The sequence below is a fragment of the Macaca mulatta genome, chromosome 4, assembly GCF_049350105.2.
Source record: "Macaca mulatta isolate MMU2019108-1 chromosome 4, T2T-MMU8v2.0, whole genome shotgun sequence".
Lineage (NCBI taxonomy): Eukaryota > Metazoa > Chordata > Mammalia > Primates > Cercopithecidae > Macaca > Macaca mulatta.
The window spans coordinates 90,911,154-90,928,861 of NC_133409.1; the positions used below are offsets into that span (position 1 = coordinate 90,911,154).

General features: G+C 33.3%; 1 pseudogene; it reads left to right on the forward strand.

Moving 5' to 3' along the window:
- The first annotated feature begins 10,561 nt into the window (after positions 1-10,561).
- Positions 10,562-11,080, forward strand: LOC100426868 (succinate dehydrogenase cytochrome b560 subunit, mitochondrial-like; annotated as a pseudogene).
- Positions 11,081-17,708: the final 6,628 nt, after the last annotated feature.

The following is a 17,708-nucleotide window of genomic DNA, read 5'->3' on the forward strand; positions in this document are numbered from 1 at the left end:
CAAAAACATGATAAAGACTTAATAGAAAGGGGAAAAAAACTCTTAGATTGTCTACTAATCAATGAGAATGAGAAATATCTCAGATTCCTCACTACCAAGACACAAAGATGGGAGCAATAGACACTGGGGACTCCAAAAGGTGGGGCTGAGGGAAGGGCTGAAAAACTACCTATTGTGTGCAATCCTCATTGCCTGGGTGACAGGGTTATATGTAGCCCAAATCTCAGCATAATGCAATACTCTCATATAACAAACCTGCACATGTACCCACTGCATCTAAAATGAAGGCTGAAATTTTTCAAAAACGACTAAAATAAATGATTAATACTATTTACCATAAATTATAACAATATTTAAAAATTTTTAGATAATAAATATTACACTTATTATTCTATAGTTATTGCTAACAGAGTGTAATGACAAAATAAACATACTTTTAAACAAAGTGAAAGAAACTAGACATGTTACTTCCTCAAATCTTCTCTGAGAGAATTATTAAAGAATTTTTCCAATTAATTAAGCAAGTAATCCAAAGAAAATGGTAAGCTAATCATTTTTATAACAAAAGCAGAAGTTAGCACACATTGGTAAATCTAAATAAAAGTTGGTTATATATTTATTAAAAGAAATATTAATCAACCTATATATGACAGTATATTTTATCCTTAAGCATCCTGTATGAAACAGCACATTTTGTACTCGTTGCTCTCCTTTTTAAAATTATTAAAGTAATTATTTGAAATAAATGTACATGACTGACTTTCAATATGTATTGATTTAGTAGTCTATTATTTGTCGTAGTCTAAAAGTAGATCAGGTCCATGAGGTCGGAGATTTGTTTTGTTTGTTGCTGTACAGTGGACACTGAGAATCATGTGAAACACACGGTAGGTACATAGTAAATATGTTTAAATAAGTGAACAACTGATGGATTAAGTCAATATGACACTAAAATAAGAAATACTACGCAGCTATTGAAATGTTATAGTATTACTTTATTAATATAGAACGATTGTTTCAATGAAAGATGTTGCTTATTCATTTCATTTTGTGAGCCTGGATAAGCCCTCATAACAAAGAGAAGAAAAAAGAGCTTTGGAATAATCTTTTATATAAACAGACTGACAGAAAGGGAGAATAGAACAATCATAAGTGTATTAAGTGAAAAGCATCAACCTGACCTATTAGATTTATCCAGATATGCAGGTGTAGTTTACATTTTAAAACATGTTATATACAATGATATCTACTCTGTTAAAAAAGAAGAGGGCAAAACAGAATTCTCTCAATAGACCACAAAACAAATATTCAATGAATTATATCTAATATGTTTTAAAAAGAAATATATACTTTAATAAAAATCTCATAAATAACTTAGAAGAGGGCAAACTTCGTTATGTGGAGATAGAGTCTAAAAATGTGTTAAAGTAACAATCATACATAATGGCTAAATATTAGAAACATTTTATTAAAGAACAGACTAGGGTACTGGCTCTAAACCCAATATTAACTTTGTACTGAAATTCCAACCAACCTATATACAGATAAAGAAAGAAACACGTGAAATTAATGTTGGAGAGGAAGAAATAACATTCATTCTCTAGATAATATAATTGCACTCCTAATACAAACTTGTTAATGAACTGAGAAAACACCAAAAAATTAAGTGTCCTTATAATTCCAGATAATATGTATTGTGTACTTTACATTTGTCAAATAGTAGAGATTTTTTATGTGTGTTACCTTATTTATTTTTATGACAACCTTTTGAAATAAATTCTGTAATTTTAGCCACTTTTCAAATGAGAAAATTTAAGTACACAAAATTATAATTAATATTGCTATGGTCACATAACTTGTAAGTGGCAGAACTGGGGTTCGTTATGACTCTGAAGCTCATGACTTGAATTAGCAAGCTTTAATACCACTTCTATTTCAGTAATATTCAATTAGAAATATACATAATTAAAAAGATCAATATTAATTGCAGCTATGATCTATTAAATGATTATAAATAAACCTAAGAAAAATCTAAGACATTTCAGAATAAAATACTGAAAATGTAATGCAAAAAAATATGAATAAAAATCTAAACCACAGTAATGGCAGGAAGAGTCATGATGATAAAGAAGCCAGGCTCTCCAAATTAATCCATAAATTTAGTCCAATCTAACTAAAATCCCAATACAATTATTATAAAATTTATCAAACTAATTCTCAACTTCATGCAGCAAATTTATATGATAGTAAGTAACATAAATTGAAAAAATTCAAAACAAGTAATAGACCTTACTCCACCAAGTAGTAAACTACATTGTAAGTACAAATAAACCAGTAAAGTAATAACCAATAATATATAATAAATTAATAGATTGATAGAGTTCACAAAGGATTTGTGTACCTTTTGAAAATTATTAGGTATAAAAATTACTCCAAATTTAGAATAAGTTAATACTATTTATAATAACAAAGCTCAAAATTAAAAAGGCATAAACTTAACAAAAATGATAAACACAATCAAAAAATTATTAAACATGTAATATACATTTATGCCTCTAAAGTAAATACAGAAGAATATCTTTATAACTTTAAGGAAAGCATTAAGACAAAAATAAACATCACAGAGGAAAATATTAAATAAACAAAGTTTTCACTATAACTGAAGCATCATTGTTAAGGTTAACATATAAGTATACTAGAAAATGTCTGAAGAACTCACACAAAAATTAGTGTATATATATAATAAATGAATAACTATTACAAATCAATAGCAAAAAAAAAAAGCATGTGGCAACACAATGATAGGGAAATCATACTTCTGATAACTACTCAGCATAATACTTGCATACATGTTCAAGAAGGCCTATAAGGAATAGACACTATTTGGAACCAGGAACCATAAGATAATATTTAAATGTTAATTATAAGGGAAACTATTGTATCATTCATATTTTGATGTATCATGAGGCAGGTGAAAAGGTTAAGGAGAAAATGTACATATTGACATCAAGTAAAATCTCTAAGACACATGGACAAACTGCAGAACAACAAAATGTGCAAATTTTTAAATACAAGCAAAGAGTGTACAAAGCCATAAGAAAATGGCACTGTTATCCCAATAATGATGAAAACACCCCCTAGATAATCTGTAAAATTTTAAGCTACTTGATTGTATCAAATGAACTGAATTCCAAAGAGTGACCGTTAACTCCAAAGAGGAACAGTTACATGAACTGCTTCACTTTGAGTAAATCGTAAGAAGAAATAAGTAAACAAGAAAGAGCTAAAATTTGAATGCCTTCTTAAATGACTGTTATGAGCATGTACAATCCCTGGGAGAAACAAACAGAAGATGACAAGACATTGCAAGAATTTGTTGTCAAGGACAATCAAGGGTCTGAGATTTTATCCTACTTACAAGCTAAGATTTTAGCATACTACAGGTTCATGGATGCTAGTAGAGGACACAAGACTACTGAGTCAGAGATAAAGGATTTTAATACTCGTGTTTCAAGAAGCAGAATGAGCTTCAGGTTTACCTAGTTTTCTTTATCCCTGAAGTCCCATAATGATAAACTGGAGGTGACCCATGTGGATGCTGTCTCCACCAAACTAATCAATGATAAGAGTTGTCTGGTGGAAAATGGCTCTGGTCTGAGATGGAAGACCTAGCATCGAGTTAGTTTAAGGGGCTTGCAGCAATTTGAAACAACTGTCCCATGATGTGATTTCCCTGAATCTCCATGGACAGTTATAAAAAATAAGAGATAATGCCATTCTTACATATTGTCTCTATATGGAGATGTGTTAGTCTGTTTTAGCATTGCTATAAAAAATACCTGGTGCTTGGTAATATATACAGAAAACAGGCTTAATTGGCTCACAGTTCTGTAGGCTGTACAGGCCTGGTACCAGTATCTGCTTCTGGTGAAGGCCTCAGGAAGCTTAGAATCATGGCAGAAGGTGAAGGGAGATCCAACATACACCCATGGCAAGAGTGGGAAAAAAGGGAGAAGCAGGGATGTGCCACACTTTTACAAAACAACCAGCTCTCTGGTAAAGTAGGAGAGAACTCACTTATTACCATGAAGAGGGCACCAAGCCATTCATGAGGGGTCTACCACTATGACCCGCATAACTCCTACTAGGACCACAACAACATTGGAGGTCACATTACAACTTGGGGTTTGGAGGGGAAACACATCCAAGCTATATCAGGAGAATTATCTATAATTATCTATCAACTCTTGAAAGCTTTTAATATGGGTCAATACCAGATACTCTCAAGATATGTTGGGGGCAGAGCAGTGAACCAGATGAAGCACCCACAGTATAGTGCATAGATACAAAATCTCACCATATTCCTGACCTTACTCTCTTATAAAAGAAGTCTTTAAGCTATTGGAAGATTGTGAAACATCCTCTTAAATAAAGAGCCCAGAGATTATGTACTACCCTGAATGACAGAAAATAAACAAGCTGTCTGCTATTGAGGAACGACTGGAAAAATCCACTTGGGCTGAAGACGATAAACTGATAAAAGGCAGTTTGACTACCAATCTGAGAGGATATACATACCCCCTTCCTACTCACGATTTTCCATAGATATAAGAAACTAGCTTCCATGAGAACGAAGAGTAAAAAGCTAAGAAACCCCTATCCCCGAGGCACCGGCATACAAAAACTGTTTAGGACTAAAAAATGACCAGCAGAGCTGAGGACTACTCTGACCTCCAAATTATACTTGCATGCAGTAAAATCCACAACAATCTAAAACTGGGGAAAGGCCAAGAATGTCCATGTAGAACATCTCTGTGTTGCAGGCATCTGGGTCTAATAGAAGAAGAGGAGAGAACACTATGAATGACTTAGTAGCATCCCACCATTGAAGAAATTTGAACTTTGTAGTGTGCTGATGTAATTACTGCAATAACAAAAGTTAAACTCAGCTCAATAATTGACTCAGTTGAACTCCCAACACCAAAAGCCTGAAAAAAGAAGAGCATAAATTCTATTTATTGTAGTTTTTTATTTTCTTTGGTCTATAAAGCCTATTATTCCATCAAAAATTATCAAAAAATAATTGTCAGAACACATAATTGATATAACTAGACTAAAGAAGTGCCATTTAAAAATATAAAAAGTTTAAAAAATTATGAAAAGAGCATGATAGGTAATTTTGTTAGAGAGATGGGAAATAGAAAAATAAAGTCACATGGAAATGCTACAAAAAAGATATCAAATACAAATATTCCTTTGATGGTTTTATCAAAAGAATGGATACAGTGGAAATAAAAATTGCAGTTCAAGAGAAATTATCCAAACTAAAATACGAAAAATTTTTTTTAATTTAGAATATGGTATCCTGTGGAACATTACCTAATGGTCTAAGGTACGTATAATAATTGAAATATTGGTAAAAGAATTTAGAAGGCATTGGGAAGAAGACAAATTTGATAAGAAAATAGTATAATCACACACACATCTCAGACAGGCACAGTTAATTGTTGACACTAAAACAGAAGATATTGAAGACTTCCAGAAGGTAAAAAAAAAAAAAAAGAAAAAGAAAGAAAATATCTACAGAAGAACAAAATTTAGAATTAGAGTAGATTTTTGTTAAAAATCAAGAAAAATTAGAGGACAATTGAGTGACATTAAAATGCCTTAAAAATAACAACTAATATTTTTTGATGGGGTTGTTTGTTTTTTTCTTGTAAATTTGTTTGAGTTCTTTGTAGGTTCTGGATATTAGCCCTTTGTCAGATGAGTAGATTGCAAAAATGTTCTCCCATTCTGTAGGTTGCCTGTTCACTCTGATGGTAGTTTCTTTTGCTGTGCAGAAGCTCTTTAATTTAATGAGATCCCATTTGTCAATTTTGGCTTTTGCTGCCATTGCTTTTGGTGTTTTAGACATGAAGTCTTTGCCCATGCCTATGTCCTGAATGGTACTACCTAGGTTTTCCTCTAGGATTTTTATGGTATTAGGTCTAACATTTAAGTCTCTAATCCATCTTGAATTAATTTTCGTATAAGGAGTAAGGAAAGGATCCAGTTTCAGCTTTCTACTTATGGCTAGCCAATTTTCCCAGCACCATTGATTAATCAGGGAATCCTTTCCCCATTTCTTGTTTCTCTCAGGTTTGTCAAAGATCAGATGGCTGTAGATGTGTGGTATTACAACCCCATCAAAAAGTGGGCAAAGGATATGAACAGACATTTCTCAAAAGAAGACATTCATACAGCCAACAGACACATGAAAAAATGCTCATCATCACTGGCCATCAGAGAAATGCAAATCAAAACCACAATGAGATACCATCTCACACCAGTTAGAATGGCGATCATTCAAAAGTCAGGAAACAACAGGTGCTGGAGAGGATGTGGAGAAATAGGAACACTTTTACACTGTTGGTGGGATTGTAAACTAGTTCAACCATTATGGAAAACAGTATGGCGATTCCTCAAGGATCTAGAACTAGATGTACCATATGACCCAGCCATCCCATTACTGGGTATATACCCAAAGGATTATAAATTATGCTGCTATAAAGACACATGCACACGTATGTTTATTGCAGCACTATTCACAATAGCAAAGACTTGGAATCAACCCATATGTCCATCAGTGACAGATTGGATTAAGAAAATGTGGCACATATACACCATGGAATACTATGCAGCCATCAAAAAGGATGAGTTTGCGTCCTTTGTAGGGACATGGATGCAGCTGGAAACCATCATTCTTAGCAAACTATCACAAGAACAGAAAACCAAACACTGCGTGTTCTCACTCATAGGTGGGAACTGAACAATGAGATCACTTGGACTCGGGAAGGGGAACATCACACACCGGGGCCCCTCATGGGGAGGGGGGAGGGGGGAGGGATTGCATTGGGAGTTATACCTGATGCAAATGATGAGTTGATGGGTGCAGCACACCAACATGGCACAAGTATACATATGTAACAAACCTGCACGTTATGCACATGTACCCTACAACTTAAAGTATAATAATAATAAATAAATTTTAAAAAATAACAACTAATAATTTTATGTATAATGAACATGTATTTTGATAATGAAGTCAAATAAAAGATATTTCAGATGAACAAATTCCAGAGAATGCATTTTACACAGAACTGCCCTATAAGAAATGATAAAGGAAGGAGTAATATGAAATCAAATTTTGGTAAATGTACTAAATAGATAAAACACAATAAATAAATCAAAAGTGTTGCTAAAATTGTACATAAACTAAAAATACATTTTTCTTATTTTACATTCTTTAAAAGAATAACTGCCTAATAAAAATAGTGATAATATATTTGGAGAATTATGTTATTTATAGAATAATGTATGACAACAATAGCACAAAGTATGGAAAGTGGTAAATAGAAAATTTCTTACACTGTACATGAAGTGGTATAAGAATACATGAAGATAGAGTAATATAAATTAAAGAATTATATTCTGAACTTTAGAGCAAACACTCAAAAAGGAGTATTAACAAATTAAACAAGATAAACAAGACCATATATTTTATATTAATTTTATACATATTAATCACCCCAAAAAGCAAGAACAAAGGGAAAAGGAAAAAAAAATACATGGGTTTAAATCAAAGCAACTACTAATATGACAGATTCAAATCAAACCATATAAGTGGACTGATAATTACAGTTTTAATTATCAGATTGCATAAAAAAGCAAGAAATCCATGAGTCAAAATGAAGTGACAGGGACAAAATAAAGTATTTTGAAAAGAATAAAAATCAAAATACAGTATATTAAAAATGTTGGGACAGATAAAGCAGTGTTTATCTGAAATTAAACACTGTTTAAGGGACATTCATAGCATTAAATACTTATATTAGAAAGTAGAAAAGTTTCTAAATAATTGTGTAGGTTTCCATCTTAAAAAACTAGGGCATGTAGAGTAAAATAAACCAAATTGAACAGAATGATGGAAAAACATAGAAGTAGAAATGAATGAAATTGAAAACAGAAAACAAACTGTGAAAATCAGGAAAACCAAAGATATTTCTTTGAAAAGATCAATAAAATCAATAAAACTCTAGCAAACCTAATAAAAAATAAAAGAGAGAGGAAATAATTTACCAATATTAGGAACAAAAGTCATAACTGAGTTCACAGGCATTAAAATAATAAGAGAATAATATAAGCAACTTTATGTCAATCAGTTCAGTAACATGAATACAATTCTACATGGAGATGAAAGTCACAAACTACCAAACTCATCGACATAAAATATATAACCTGAATATTCTTAGCTCTATTAGAAAAATTGAATTCATAGTTAAACTTTCAAAAAAGAATCTATTGCATGTTTACACTGAAGAGTTCTTCAAAATGTTTAAAGAAGAAATAACAACAATTCTATAAAATTTTTCAAATAATAAAAAACATCAATTTTTAAAAATAAATTTTATTGTGCATATTTAAACGATACAACATTATATTATGACAGACATACATAGAGAAAACTGCTTACTATAGCAATGCTAATTAACTTGTACATCATCCCACAGTTACCCATTTTTTTTGGTGTATATGTGACAAAAACAGCTACATTCTGCTCATTTAGCAAAAATCTTCAATACAAAAACCATCATTAATTATAGTTCTCATGTTTTATATTAAATCTCTAGAATTGTGCATCTTACGTATTTGCCACTTTCTATCCTTTGACGAATATTTCCCCATTTTTTTTCACCCTACCCAACCCAGCCCCTGATAACCCTGTTTTATTTTCTCTCTCTGCATATTTTACTTTTTTTAAAGATTGTATGTAAGTGAGATAATGCAATATTTTTCTTTTTGTGTTGGCTTATTTCACTTAGCACAATGTCCTCTAGGTTTATTCATGTTGTGGCAAATAAGAGGATCTCCTCCAGTTTTAAGTCCGAAAAATATCCCATTGTATATTCTATCACAGTTGCTTTATCCATTCATCCATTGATTGATATTATTACTTAAGTTGTTTCCAGATCTTGGCTACTATGAATAATGCTGCAGTGAACAGGGGAGTGCAGATATCTTTACTTGGTGGTGATTTCATTTCCTTTGGATCTATATTCAGAAGAGTGATTGCTGGGTCATGTGATGGTTGTATTTTTAATTTCTCTAAAAATCTCCATGCTGTTTTCCATAATGGCATCACCAATCTACAGCCAGAAAAAGATAGTACAATAAAGGAAAATAAAGGCTTAACATCCTTCATGAACACAGATGCAAATTTTCAACAAAATATTAGCAAATTGAATTCAACAATACACTAAAAGAGAAATGTATCATAAATATGGTTCATCCCAGTAATGCTAGGCTTCTTTAACATGCAAAAATAAATCAACATAACCTAATATATTAATAAAATAAAGAAAAAATAGATAATTATATCAACAACTGAGGCAAAAAATCATAATTTCAAAATGTCACATTTATTCATTGTAAAGACAAACACAAAACTAAGGCAGGCATCATATTGGGTGGTGGAAAGCTGAATTCTTACCATTTTAAATTGGGAACAAGGTAACGATATATATTCTGAGCATACTTATTCAATATCTTATCCTGAGTCTTAACCAATGCACTAAAGAGAGTTTCTTAAAAATTTTTTTCAAAGGTAGAAATTGAAAAGGAAGAAATAATTGTTGTTGTTTGCAAAATGGCTTAACCTCTACATAGAAAATCCCAAAGATTTTAAAATAATCTCCTAAAACTCATGAGTGGGTTTGCCAGTGATAAATAATAAAAAATAAAGAGCAGCATATTAATAACAATAATATTTATATATACTATCAATAGATATTTAGAACTAAAATAAACAAAATGCATATAATACATTAACAAAGTACTTAGGAATAAAACAGAACATTTGCGGGATGTATATGTGGAAAATCAAAATACTATGGAATTAAAATTCAAAGAAGATTTAAATAACTGGAGACACATACAGTGTCTATGGGTTGAAAACTCAATATAATTAAGATCCTAATTTCCCTTATCTTTAGATTTAGTGCAATTTCAATCAAAACACAGTAGGATATATTTGACTTTTTAAAATTTTTATATTTGTTAACTATAATTAACATTATTTTATTGTATATTTAAAATAGCTAGAAGGGAGGATTTGAAATATTCCCAAAACAAAAAGAAATGATAAATGATAAATGTTTGGGGTGATAGATATATTATCTACCACTATTCGATCATTACACATTATATGCCTGTATCAAAATGTCACATGTATGCCGTAAAAATGTACAATAATTATGTATTCACGAAAAAATTATCAATATTATTTTTAAATCTTGGGAAAAACACCCAGAAAGCATTTATGTAGAATATTGACAGAATAATTTTAAAAATATATAGCAAAAACGAAGAGCTTAGACTAATAAAAATATTTTAAAAAGAATTTAGAGTACTCACCCCAACTGATTTTAAGGCTTACTGTCTGGTTATAGTAGTCAGTACACTGTGGTTTTGTCATAATAATGTAACTCTAGATTAATTTTCATCCAGGCTGGAACCCAAGATGGCTGCACTCTTGTTGAGGCTTATAGGCCGTCATTCCCTCCAAGTCCACTTTAGTCCTCAGCTCTGTATCAGAAATGCTTTTCTGATTGTTGCTTTGGGAACCATGGCCAAAGAAGAGATGGAGCAGTTCTGGAATAAGAACACAGGTTCGAAGTGTTTTTATCTCCTCACATCATTATCTACAGTTGGTCTCTTCCCATGGTGATGTCCATCTGCCACTGTGGCACCAGTATTGCTTTAAATGCAAAGGTCTCTTTTTTTGGCAGGTAGGCCCTGTTGCTCCCTGGGAACTTTGAGTCTAATTTGGAACTCCTGAGGTCCCTGTGTCTGGGGCCAGCACTGATTCTCACGGTTAAGTTTGCACTCATCTTCCCTCTCATGTATCATACCTAGAATGGGATTCAACACTTGACATGGGACCTAGGAAAAGGCTGAAGATTTCCCCAGATATACCAGGTTACAGTGGTTGTCTTGGTTCTTAATTGTGTTGTCCTCTGTAGGACTGGCAGCCATGTGAAGAGTGGAAGTTCCAAGCATCATCTTCCTACACATGATGACATTCACCTGTCTCCCTGTTTGTCACTCTTATCCCCAGTCTGGGCAAAGTTCTCTTCTCCTCATTAGTTGAGATCCTTTTGTGCTTTCAGATACCCTTGGAGTTCAGTAGCAGTAGAGTAACTTGAAGACCACAGTAGTGGAAAAAAAATCCATTTCCTGCCCACAGCTTGCCTTGCCTACTGTGGGCCTAGAAGGACTTATTTTTTCTATATATTGGGCTTTGATTTGTGCTGAGGGTCAGATTTTGGCTCCTTCTTCCTGAGGCATTGGAAACAATGGCAGCTTTATGGGGACTAGGGGTGAGATTTTTGGTGCCACTGCCTGTGGGTTGCTGGCTTAAAGGGCAATTATGTTCATTGGTCAGAGCCCAAGCCTTTACCAACCACACAGTGTTATTGAAAGAAGAGAGATGGGGGTGGAGAGGAATTAGTTTATCCCAGCTAGAGGGAGATAAAGCCGGGTAGTTATTCCTTGCAGCAGCTGCTTTAGGGAGAAAATATATAGCTTTTGACACAAGAAGATCCAGAAGATGATCATGGAACATGCTAGAGTTTAGTTCTTTTTCTTGCCTATTTTCAGTAAAGCAAGCCTCTTAATTTCATGTTTTCTAATTCAAGTCCATGTATCACCTTTTTCTGAAACTGAATTAAAATACTCATCTTTAACAAAGAATATACCTCTAGGTTAGAAAAATGTGTCAAGTCTATAAAAAAGCTTGAAGAAATATGGTCAGTTGCTCTAATAAAGGAGTAGAGGCAATTCAGTCTGTTTAACAAACGATATAAAAACAATTTTATTTCTTCAGTATGCATAAAAGGAAGCCCTGATCTATACCATATGCTATATACAGATTAATTTAACTGTCTGTAAATTATACCTTCAACAAACCAGACTAAAAAAGTTAAGAAGAGTATGATATCTTTCATTTTTTAAAAATAACACATTCTATACACATAGAGTATAAATGTGTAAATGCACATGGAGTAGTTAAGTAATACACTTAACAAGTATATAATTCTAAGTATATTGTTATAGAGGATGATGATCAAAGGGGACTCTGGATTTTCTATAAATGTTTAACATTAATTTAGTGCCAGCATTTTTTATATAGCTTTACAAATATATTAACAACTTTAATTCTCAAAGAAACCATAAAAGGTAGCTATAATAATTATTTCTGTATTAAAACGATATTAAGGCACAGAGGTGAAAAGTAGCATTGATGAAATCACATTTATTGTACCTGGCAGATATGTGATTTAACCCAAAGTGTGTTACTCTAGGTAACCTTCCTTTAACTGTGAAGTCATCTTGCACCTCTGCTCTGCCTCACTTCTACTCTGAGTAGTACAAAACTGCAATTATAAATAAACTATGAAACACAAAAATCTGATAAGTGAGAGGAAAAAAGACAAGCCACACTGCTGTAGACTCTCTACATGGACTTGTAAAATAAGTTACCAAAGATAATCTATAATAAAAACACATGGGTAAGAATCAAACACAAGCTCTCTCAATTTCTACTGTTGAACCATTGTTTAGCAAACAAAAAATGTACTGGATCAAAGCATCCCGTCATTAGTTATTAGTTTTAGTGTTTTGTTTTGTTTTGTTTTGTTTTGTTTTGTTTTTGATGGAGTCTCACTCTGTCAGGAAGGCTGGAGTGCAGTGGCGGGATCTCGTTTCACTGCAAGCTCCGCCTCCCGGATTGACACTGTTCTCCTGCCTCAGCCTCCCGAGTAGCTGGGACTACAGTCACCCCCCACCATGCCCGGCTAATTTTTTTTGTGTTTTTAGTAGAGATAGGGTTTCAACATGTTACCCAGGATGTTCTCGATCTGACCTCACGATCTGCCCGCCTCGGCCTCCCAAAGTGCTGGGATTACAGGTTTGAGTCACCACGCCCAGCCTAGTTTTAGTTTTACTTCAAGAGCCTCAGGTTTCTTTCAAAGCTTTTTAATTAAAAAATCAGTGATTATTTTATTTTCAATAACTGAGTAAAGCTTTACTTGAAAGAGCATACAAATCATAAAGCTCCAAAATGATCTTTTTTGATCCCATATCTCACATCCAGGTCATGCTGATGCAAGTGGTGGGTTCCAATGGCCTTGGATAGTAGCATTGCCCCTGTGGTTTTGCAGGTAGAGCCCCCTATCCTGATTGTCCTGGTTGCTTTCACAGACTGGCATTGAGTGTCCATGGCTTTCCCAGGGACACGGCGCAAGCTGTTGGTGGGACTACCATTCTGGGGTCTGGAGGATAGTGGCCCTCTTCTCACAGCTCCTCCATGCACCACTCCAGTAGGGACTCTATGTGCAGGCTCCAACCTCACACTTCCCTTCTGCATTGCCCTAGCAGAGGTTCTACATTAGGGCTCTGCCTATGCAGCAAACTCCTGCTTGGACATCCAGGTATTTCCATACATCCTCTGAAATCTAGGTGGAGGTTCCCAAACCTCAACTCTTGACTTTCGTGCACTTGCATACTAAACACTACGTGGAAACTGCCAACGTTTGGAGTTTGCAAACTCTGAAGTCACGCCCCAAGCTGTACCCTGACCCCTTTTAGCCACAGCTGGAGGGGCTGGGACTCAGCACAGTAAGTTCCTAGGCTGCACACAGCTGGGGGGCCCTGGACCTGGCCCATGAAACCATTTTTTTTTCTCATAGGCCTCCATGCCTGTGATAAAAGTACCTGCCACAAAGATCTCTGATGTGACCTGGAGACATTTTCCCCATTGTCTTGGTGGTTAATATTTGGCTCTTTGTTACTTATGAAAATTTCTGCGGCCTGCTTGAATTTATTCTCAGAAAATAGGTTCTTCCTTTCATCACATTGTCAGGCTGCAAATTTTCTGAACTTTTATGCTCTGTTTCCCTTTTAAACATAAGTTTCAATTCCAAACCATATCTTTGTGAATACATAAGCATTCAACCAGTTACCCTAAATCATCTCTCTCAAGTTCAAAATTCCACAGATCTCTAGGGCAGAGGCAAAATGTCACTAGACTCTTTGCTATAACATAGCAAGAGGCACCTTTATTTCATTCCCAATAAGGTCCTCATAGCCAGTTGAGATGAGCAGCATTTGGTCAAAGCCATGAACAAGACCCTGGGAAGTCCCAAACTTTCCCACATCTTTCTGTCTTCTTATGAGCCCTCCAAATTCTTCCAATGTCTGCCTGTTACCCAGTTCCAAAGTCACTTTCACATTTTTGGGTATCTTTACATCAGAACCCCACTTCTGGTACCAATTACTGTATTACTCTGTTCTAATGTTGCTAATAAAAACATAACTGAGACTGGGTAATTTATATAGAAAAGAAGTTTTATTAACTCAGAGTTCCACATGGCTGGGGAGGCCTCACAATCATGGTGGAAGGGAAAGTGAAAAGTCATGTCTTGCATGGCAGCAGGCAAGGGAGAGAGAGCTTGTGCAGGGGATATATCATTTATAAGACCATCAGATCTCGTGAGACTTATTCACTATCATGAGAAGAGCACAGAAAAGACCTGCCTCATGATTCAATTACCTCCCACCAGCTCCCTACCACTATACATGGTAATTGTGGGAGCTACAATTCAAGATGAGATTTGAGTGGGACATAGCCAAACCATATCAGTAATGATCAGACTAGTTATAAAATATTACTTTAATATTTATCTGCTTATACTTATGCATAATATATGTTTTTATCATAGTTATTCTAAGCAATCAACTGCATTTAATTGTACAGTATTTCTTGCAAAGCACTTAATACTGGATACATAAAATTAATTCTTCTTGAGCAGAAATTGATACATTTCTAGTAGCCTTTCAGTAAGTTGATTTGACATATTAATTTTAATTGTTTCATTACAGTATTTCATTTTTACCTAATTTAATTAATTTTAATCATAAATAAATATTACAGCATTTTGTTATATGCAACAAATAAATTATCACCAGATCAGTGAGCCTTTGTTTTTCAGGTGGCTACTTGTGGTCTCTAAGTGTGAAATAAATTGTCAATCTGTTGCCCTAATCCAACTGTTATTTTGACTTTAACCATTATCATTGTTGAAAACTTTCATACAAATACATAATAATTTATCCTTTTATCTTTAAAATTCTCAACCATTCAATTCCCATGCTATTTATATATATTTAATCTAAAATTATTTTTAATGATAATATAATATTCAAGTCAGTTTTACAATGAATTAAATGTTATCTCAAGAAGCATAATAACATTTATAACTCTATTACTTCCCTTCAGTGCATGACCTGCTACATCTAGAAATACTCATATTTTCATGAATAACTTTTACATATCAATTTTTTGTTTATTTACAAACCTCTTTCTTTCTGATTTATTCTGTCATCATGGGCTTATGCGTCTATGTAGAATTACTAATTCACAGATTAGGTCACTAAAAGATGAGTCTGTCATTTCTAAAGATGAAATAAAATGTGACGTTTAAATTTTTTTATAAAGCAGTAGGTCAAATATAGTCTAAGGAAAAGGTCTCAAAGAAAAAATAGTCTCCAACTTTCTGTAAGATGTCCATCTCATAAATAAATTGAATGATTTTTCATTAAATCTAAGCCATTCTGCATACTCTTTTGCACTGCAAAATGATAGAAGTTTGGCTAATAGTTTTGCACTTGAAAGTTCTTTTCTATCTTACATAAATGTTATTTTTGTTATTAATTAAATAATTTCTAAAATTATTTACATATATACAAATTTTATTTAAAGTCACCATTATTTCTCTGAAGCATTTTGTCTCCTTGTGTACCACATTGCATTTTCTCCTCTCCTCCTTATAATTATCTTGGTCTCATTTATTCTACCTCAGTTTTCTCCAGTCCCACACAATGAAATTTGTCAAATTCATCAACTGTAAATTGAATACAATGCCTGCGCTCATCAGGATCTGTGGTTTCAGAACACTTTTAAGAACGCTCATCACATTATGTATTTAGCATTGAGATAGCTTCCTTATCTATTAGATATATTAGGTAATGTTAAACACATAGATACTATATTTTATCTAAAATTATACTCATTATAAATCTCATCAGTAAGGCACATTTATTGTGAATCAAATAAAGCTTAAATTTTAGGGTCTGAAATTAGCACTATTCCTTTCTAAAGTCTTTTGCAATTAACACAAACATACTTTTTGTATTAGTAATTTATCTTTCTGTTTTTTTTTTAAGATCTCCCAAATTACAGAGGTTTCCGGTACCACAAAACCTAGATCTGACCCTCCTAAGAAATTATAGTTGATGATTAGATCTCCATATTGCTTCAAACACAAAGCTCCCGATTCTTATACTCTAACATGGTCCAATCTGATAATCTAGATTTACACTCTTGAATGCAAGTCTTAACTGTTCAGGTCTTGGATCTGGAGATCTATTTTGGGCCCAGCTACAAGTAAAGTGATTTTTATTTTGTGTTTACTAATTGCAATCCCTGATTCTAGCATGATTCTCACAACAGTATGGGCAGGGGAATTATGTATGAAATACTAATTAATAATAACAAATGAAGAAAAATGACCTAGCATTGAAGCAACACAAATAGATAAAAATAAAGAATTTAGTACTAGGTAAGATAAATTAGGTAAAAAACTACAAAAAATGGCTTTATGTATTTTAAGTTTACGTCAGAAGAAATTAAAGCATGAAAACTGAAGGAACAATTATCTGCAAATTATTTTAGACTTTCCCTATTAATATTTGAAAGGTGAAGAAGATTTTTAAGTTTGTATTTCAATTTGAAACGTAACATCTTTGTTTGTACTATTAATTGAGGTCAGGGTCTACTATAATCATTTATTTGAGAAAATCAAAGCTTTCATTATTTTTTTCATGTATAAGTATATAAAAATGAAATGTTTGAAGATAAGGGACTTATAAAGAAGCATAAAGAAAAGACCAATGTTCAGTCTAAAAGAAATGCAGTAAAATCAGGTCTGATTGCAGGTTGTCAGTCTGAACTGCTAGGTCTCATTAAGATTTCCCTGAAGGGATAGAGCCTGCTACTTCCAGGTTGTTCTCTCTAGGGGAGCCTAAAAGACAAGTGACAGAAAATCAGATCAACCTATCAAAATGTCAGAGCTGTCTGATTCTGCTACTCTCATGCTGAGCACATAGTAGGCACTCAATAGACTTTTGAATGGTGGATTGGCCCAGCTACATTAAATGAAGCATTCAAAGAGCAAGGTTTGAATTAAGGATAAATAGAGACTTCCATTATAAAAATTTCCTAAAGATGTTAAGTATTTTCTCAATCCAATGCTGTGTATTTCCCAACTTGCATATTTCAAATGAAGTTCCTTATTTTGTGATTCTGAAGGGCAGGTACTTTCAGCCTCTGCAAATGTTGAACAACTCTACAGGAATTTGTTCAATTATTTAAATATATTTTAACACTGGCACATATTTTTTCTGTTATTTCAAATCACTTTCAAGATTTATTTATGAAATTCAGTTTCGTTCTCTATGAATTTCAAAGCATTTCTATTGTGTGGGTGTGAGTGAGTGTGGTGTTTATGAGAGAATGTGAGAGCAAAAGTTTGTGAAGAAAAGATTTT